Consider the following 7,411-nt stretch of genomic DNA (forward strand, 5'->3'; position numbering starts at 1 on the left):
ATTTCTGAATACTGTGTTGAACCATGGATTACTTTTTCAAATTAATAGTTGCAAAATAGCTGGTGATTATTTACGAGTTGCATATTTAACTCTGCTGCCTCCTGGCCAGGTCAGGGTTTCAGCCAACCTCCTTGGCCTCCCTGCCTTGGAGTTGTCATCATGTGGAATACTGACTCATCACCGTTTCTATACAGCTCCCGTTATTAGCATTTCTCCGTCAGTCATACCCATACTACCCTTCTCCCCATCACTTAGGTTGCATTCATATGCGGTGAGGAATCCATTTCATTATATCTTCTGATCTAGAACCTGTCTAGCTATGGTTTATTTCCCTGCAAATTATCTTGGTTCCAACACCTAAAATAATTTTCATTTAGACCCAGGTCATTTATCTATGTTGATCACTTGTTCCTCTCCATTTCCTCCTTTCCGATTGATCCAAATGTATTGTGCTCTCTTTTGCTGTCATTCCAGTGATTCTGGTTCTCCATCATGTCAAATTTACATTTATTTGTTCTCACGAGCATAACTGCACTTGTAGTATAATCTAATATTGTCTCTTATTTTATTGTCCTACTCTTTTTAGTCTGCCAGAAATGCCAGCCTTGATGCTCGCCTTCATTTATCTCTTTAAAAAAGGCTTTTACCTTCTTGCTTCTCCTCTGTTTAAGGAGGAAGGTCAGTCAAATTGGCTATGACTCTCCTCATATGAGTATCTTCTCAAAAGTCACCTCTTCATCAATGTCTTTCTTCATGTACATATTCACAGGACACTGACAGACTATGTATACCATTTCCACTGTATTTCCTCAGTTCTTAAGTATCTTAAGCATCTTAAGCTTAAGTATCTCTAGCTTATTTTTGCTTTATTCAGAATGAATGGAGAATAGGTAAAGGTACAGCTTCTGCTTTGCTTCTGCACAGCTTCTGTGCCTTTGCTACAGCATGAGTCTCTCCTTTTCTGTTGGCTTGGGTAAGCAGAAATCCCTTCTTCACTGTTGGGGCAGAGAAGGCTCCATCTTCTCATTCAACACTCAGCTTCCAGTTCTAACAATGCACCAAGGTAGTAGGAACTTCTCAGAAGGAAAGAGAAGAAATTACATCAACTGAATGTGACAAATAAAGCAGCATGTCTAATGCTCTGCAAGCCAAAATGCTGCACTGTCTTCTCTTGTGGCTTTATCTCTAGGTTGGATCTGAAGGATGAGAAGCCAAATGACAAGCCAGGCCCATGCAGAACATTCCTTACGGCTGACAAGCAATTGCCAAAGCCCACCTCTGGGAGCTCTCCAAGAAAGGATCAAAACATTGCTGTGCGATTGCATCCACTGCTGCCAGAATCTGCAGCTGAATCTAACCTTTTCTATCTGCTGACAGATCTAAAAGAATCCGTGCTGACACTAGAGCATGTCTACTAACCTCTTCCTAGGTCAATTAAACTAGTAGAAGTCTCCCTGCATTTGTACTGTCCTCCAACCCAGAAAAAAAGATAAGCAAGATCCAGGAAGATAACTGATGAATGTATCCAGCACAGACAGAGGAGATCCTTACATCCCCCTGCTGCCAAGGACATGTACTCATAAATTAGAAACAGAATTAGAAATCAGAAACTACTTAGAAATGAGCAAATAAAGGTGGTTATTGCCTTGGCAGTATTAAAAATATATATACAGATATACATATATACAAAATTCAATTTGAATGATAGTATAGACTGTTATATGTATTATTCAGTCTTCATTAGCCTAAATGCCACATGCTTTCCAACTTTTAATTCCTCTTTTTGTTAGGCAATATGATTCTATGGCAAAATTTTCTCTCTTTAGCACCAGGTTGAGACAAATCTCTTCATGCTGTTGTGCCCTTTAGGAATACTGTCAAATTCAATCATTCAGGACTCATGAGTCTTGCACTAACATGAAGAGATTGATTTGAAAACCATGGGACTTAAGTCCTTTTTTCTGTTTTTCATTTTCCATTTCCATACCTTAACCATTTTACAGGAAAGCTGAGACTGCCAGCTTTGCTCTCACATGCAAATGAGCACTTTCCAATGCTACGCAGCCCTAAAATAATGCACTCGGATGTGGCAGCGACTGCCTCTGCCAGTATTTTCTGAATGGATATATCTGAAATGTCAAGAATTATTGTGGTGTCAGAAAATATACCAGAATATAGCCGCCTCTACAGCCTATTTAAAGGGAGTTAAAAATAGATATAAAAATTACCTCAGGCAAAGATGCAGAGGAATTCTTGACCTTTCATAAACTGGGTCTCATTCAAACAAAGTATGTTTTAATAAAATCAAGACATATACCTAAGAATAAGGAATGTAGGCTCTCCTACACAATGGAAAAGTTTGAAAAGGACTGATGAGTCAGCTGGTGAGTTTGCTACAGCAAAAAAGGTTCCTGCAAACCTTGACTTACAGACAGAGTGCAGATGTTAATGCTGGCAATTTTTACCTCTATGTGCAAATTGCCGAGGGTGGTTAAGGCATGGTGTGCACAGTTCTGATGCTCACATTGCAAGATGGATACCGAAACAATGAAGTGAGTATAGAGAAGAGCTACAGACGGATCTGAAGTCAGAGAAAATGCCATGTAATTGAAGAACTAAAAATCTTAACCTATCCACTGGGTCAAAAAGATTGAAAGGTGAGTTGATAACAGTGTATACATATATGCACAGGAAAAAGGATGGAATGTAAGGGCCACTTGAACCTACCAAAAAGTGAAATAAGAAGAAATAATGCCTACTAGCTGGAATCAAGCAAATTGAAATAGTGTAGTCTTCAATACCTAATTCAGTACCACTGGCAATAAATAATCCTTGGAACAAACGGTTAAGGGCTGTGGTTGATTGCTTGGCTCTTGATGTCTTCAGATTAAGTCTCAATGCCTTCCTGGGAAATGCAGGCTAGCCAAAAACAGGCTGTGTTGTGTTTGAGTACAGGAGGCTCAGTTCAGGATTAAATACAGTTGCCTATAATTTACAGGAAATCAGACTATATACACCCATAGTCCCTCTTTTCTAGACATCATAAATAAATTTCTATACTTCATAAGCTCTCCAAAACCTCAATAAATAATTCTTTTCCTCCTACCACCCCAGATCTAGTTTTCCTTTCCATGTATGCCTTTTCCGTATTTGACCATCCTATCCCACTTGCACAGCACTGTGGCCAGAAAAATATCACTGACAGGTAATGGGTAATGGGACAGCACCCACTGCTTGTCCCAGCTGCTGAAACTGCTCAACATCTCTCAGAGGAGTTTCTTAAGTAGCGTCCCTGGCCCTTGCCTTTATTTGCCCCCTAGGAGAATGCACATCATCCAGCTCAGGTCTCTCTACCCAAACCCAGTCCTTCCACGCTCAAATACTGCAGTCTGTGGAGGGCTCGGCTTGTCAAATGTGGCTCAGCAAATGATTGAGACTACAGCCAAAAGCAAAGCAAGATAGCCGGTCTGGAGCTGTGCTTCAGAGACTTTTTCAGCCTTTAGACAAAATTTAAAATAGACAAAATCAAAGCTTTCCTCAGCAGCAACGATCCACTTGAAGTCATTTAAATGTTCTTATATTTGCTGCAGCTTTTGGGATTGCTTACAGCCTAACAGGAATACTGGGCTTGGCCAAACTGGTACCCGTGTAACTAAGGGGAAAACTGGCATCTTACGGATATTAACTGAGTGCTTTCCCTTTCCCCATGTTGTATATTGTCTTTACTTGGAGCATCTGTTTGAATGTAAAGTTACAATTGTCTTGTTCTCTGTATTTTACCAACATACACGGTTTTTCTCACGGTTAAATAAGAGATTCTGTTCTCCTAATAGAGATGTAGATAACACTGTGCTTTTGCTCCACTCTCTGACATAAGGCTGAATCTGGTAACCTCACTTACTGAATAATTGTATTGTCATTGGGAATACTCACACGTGTAAAATGAGCAGGACTTGGCCCTTTGGTCATATTTTTGTAATAAAAGATAAAATGAGATTTTTAGGAAACTGCAACTTATGACCATAATATTTATGAGGCTGTCAGGACTGCACTGTAAAAATTCGTATTATTTAATTCTTCACTCTGACACTAAAGCATCATTTCATTTATATGCAAATAAGAATATACTCTACTGCTGTTTCTTCACGGAAGAATCTGTTTGAATTATTCACATTTTATTAATAAAGCTTCATAAATAAGTATTTTTTCTACTCAATTGGTAGTGGCCAGGGGAGAGAATCTATTTATCAGACTTTGTTATTATGAGCTTCATAACAAAATATGAAGATTTATGGAGCACATAATTAGATGTTATGTGATTGTAATGGAAACATTGGCTTATCCAGATGAAATGCTCTTTTCTTTATGCATTTCTCCTTGGTAGAGGCACTTTCTGGAAAATGGACTGAACCCATCCCCATCGCGAAGTTCCAAGAACTGCCCATTAAAGGAACAGAGCAATTTGATACCTTTTTTTGATCATACACACTGAAATAACGTTGAATAACGAAAAGATGCCTAAGGAAGACTATAAGGAACGCCAGGGAGAAGCACGCAGGGAAAATGCTGTGCCTCCTCTGGGCAGAGGTGCTGGCCTGCAGACCTAGGATTAACTGTGTCTATGGCAGTACAATGCACGGCCTGAAACTGCCTGGCCTTTAAACCATCATTTAAGTGTCCAGCATTTAACATTCCCTTCGGGTACAGATCGTAGTCAGAGTAGTCCTGCGGTGAACCCACTTCTGCCTGTGCTGTGAATGAGGCTGCCGATGGGGCTAAGCCCCGGCACCGAACCCTGGTTTGGGACAGCCACGTCTGCAACCTCCTGAGGGGTTTAGGCAGAACAGGGATGCCCTGATGCTCTGCTTAGCCAAAGCATCAGCTTCTTCATGTGTGCGGCAGGAGGACTTTAGGGACCCAGGTATTTTCTTCAGCAAAATCAGAGCAAGCCGTAGAGACTAAAGTAGCTAAATGAAGTTTCTGTAAATTGCTTTGTCCAAGTGAGGTCTGTGTATTGCAGTTAAAATGGGCACTTTTTGAAATACTGGCACTGAAGTCTCCCAGTGGGGTTGAAGTAGGAGACACACAGAGCAATACAGTCATGAGATGTCCGGTGCTATTACACAATAGCACCTGGGTGCCTACAGATGACATAAAACAAAGAAAATTAAGAGAAAAAGACTGGATGTGAAACACCTGTTGAGCATTACAGATCAACCCACAGGGGTTTGTTACTGTATGCTGTAATCCAAGCAGAGTTTTAATCTCGTCCACAGTACCTCTGAAATTCACTGCAGCAAAACTACTGTAAATTAGAAGTAGTCAGAGTACATCTAGGCTGCCTGGGCTTGTGTAGAGAGCTGAAGATGTTTTGCAGGAAAAGTTGCTAGCTTGTATTTTGACATTGCCAATTGGGTATGGACTGATTTTAGTGTTTCTCTGGAAGCAAGACTATGGAGCATGTCTTGTGGAAGTCTCTCAACATCTCAAAATAATCAAGCCTAAGAAATTAGCCTGTAATTGTGTACATGACTGTTCTTGAACCAGCTTTTTGCATGTGAAATAAGGAGCTGTAAGCCGCTATATTGGACTTCATCCAACCAAGCACCTAAGTGCATACGTAACTTTAAACACATGTGTAACCTTCCTGAAGGCACTGAACTGGGTTGTGTGCTGCTGCTAGCAGCATGTGCTAGATGGGCACGTGTGCGTTCAGAAGAGGGAGAGCAGCAGGGAGCATTCCTCAATAACAGCTCACAGCTACTTTGAAGGATCCTAGTTTGGTTGACAGAATCGGGGAGGCAAAGGATGTTCCAAAAATTTTTAACTTTGCATAGTCATTATGGACAAAGATGTATACCTAATGCTGGTCAGAGCAAAATTTAATCATGTATGTTAATTCTGTAATAATTTACACATGATCAGGTGTTTAGAATTACAAAATTCCTCAAAACCCCCCACTTTTTATGCCAACTTGTACAACCACAGATTTTATTTTCATATATTTTGATAACATTGAGTAAGTCCTGAAAGCACTACACCTAAAGTACTCACTGCATTAATTTTTGAAGAAGAATCAATATTGTAGCACTGTAACTTTCATTTCCGGAGTTTAATTTTTACAAAAAGTCATTACAGTAAACTTTTTCTGGAGACTCTTTAATTTTCTTCATGTCAAATACTAGCTAAAACTTTTAGACAACAGTGGAATGCTGCTATTCCTTTAACAGTATGTATTTCCTGTCTATTCACAATATTATTTACAATTATTCACAATAAGCAGAGTCAAAACAGAAAGTAAACCAAGTATAAATGTCTGTTTTGCTGGGATGTCTGTGACAGCATTGTAGCCAAGAACAAGAAATTTTTAAGTCTACGGACATTTGATATGCCAAAAAACTTCTCTTTAAAAATAGACTCAAATTCTAAGCCCTAGGACATTTTATGAAGCTTTATTTACACAAAAGAGTAGTAAAAGGAGCAGAAAAAAAATTCTCGAAGTGCATGCTAATTTTGGTGTCTTTGATCCCCCCTGGCTGAAAATTGAAAACAAAATCAGCTTGTATATCATCTAGAAAGTAAAGTTGCAGACTATTTGCAATATTCTAGTAAGGCTAGAATTAAAAGTACAGATGAGTTCAGAAAAAGCGCATACAGTATTCTTCAATTACGTAGTTTCACCTACTGAATTCAGTAAGTAGTGAATCTGGAGGCATGAGTTGTCACCTGCGCGTTACATCGCTTTGTGGGCCTGAGTTACTGGGGTAAGTTACTGATCCAACAATTCATACGCAGTTCCTTCCCCTCCACTCCTGGCAGAGGACAGCTGCTAATTAAGCTAATTTTCACTACTGAAATGAATGGGACTTTTACTCCTAGCTCTGCAAAGGCAGGAAAACCAGGGATATTAATACGATGATTTTTTTACCCCTTTTTTTTGGGAGTGGTTACGTACATTCAGACTTGCCAGGGCCCTGGGGGCACTGATGGGCCTGATCAGCCCCGATCAGCCCCACCTGGGGCCTCTCCCCACCCTGCCAGGACCCTATTTCAGCCCAGACTGCGGCCTTCAGGCTGTGCTCTGGTGATGCTCTAACGGTGTTGGTCTCCTCGCAGCCCTGCTGGGCCATGGGCCAGCCTGCGGCTGCTGTTCTGTTCCGGCCCGGCCTTGGGCTGTCCCTGTGCCCAGGGAGGTGCCAATGGGGGCTGGGGGCTGCCCCTGCCCCGCTCCCTGGCGGGGGGGGCGGTGGGGCGAGCCCTGGCTGGTGGGGCCCGGCCCGGCGCGGCCCTGCCCTGCCCACCCGGGGGAATCCCTCCCAAATCCCAGCACTAGGAGAGCTGCCAGCCTTTGCTGTGCCTTGACAAGCACACTATTATAGCTGGATTTTACCGAGGAAGAAATCCAGCGCTC

Source organism: Mycteria americana, chromosome 7 (genome assembly GCF_035582795.1).
Source record: "Mycteria americana isolate JAX WOST 10 ecotype Jacksonville Zoo and Gardens chromosome 7, USCA_MyAme_1.0, whole genome shotgun sequence".
Taxonomy (NCBI): domain Eukaryota; kingdom Metazoa; phylum Chordata; class Aves; order Ciconiiformes; family Ciconiidae; genus Mycteria; species Mycteria americana.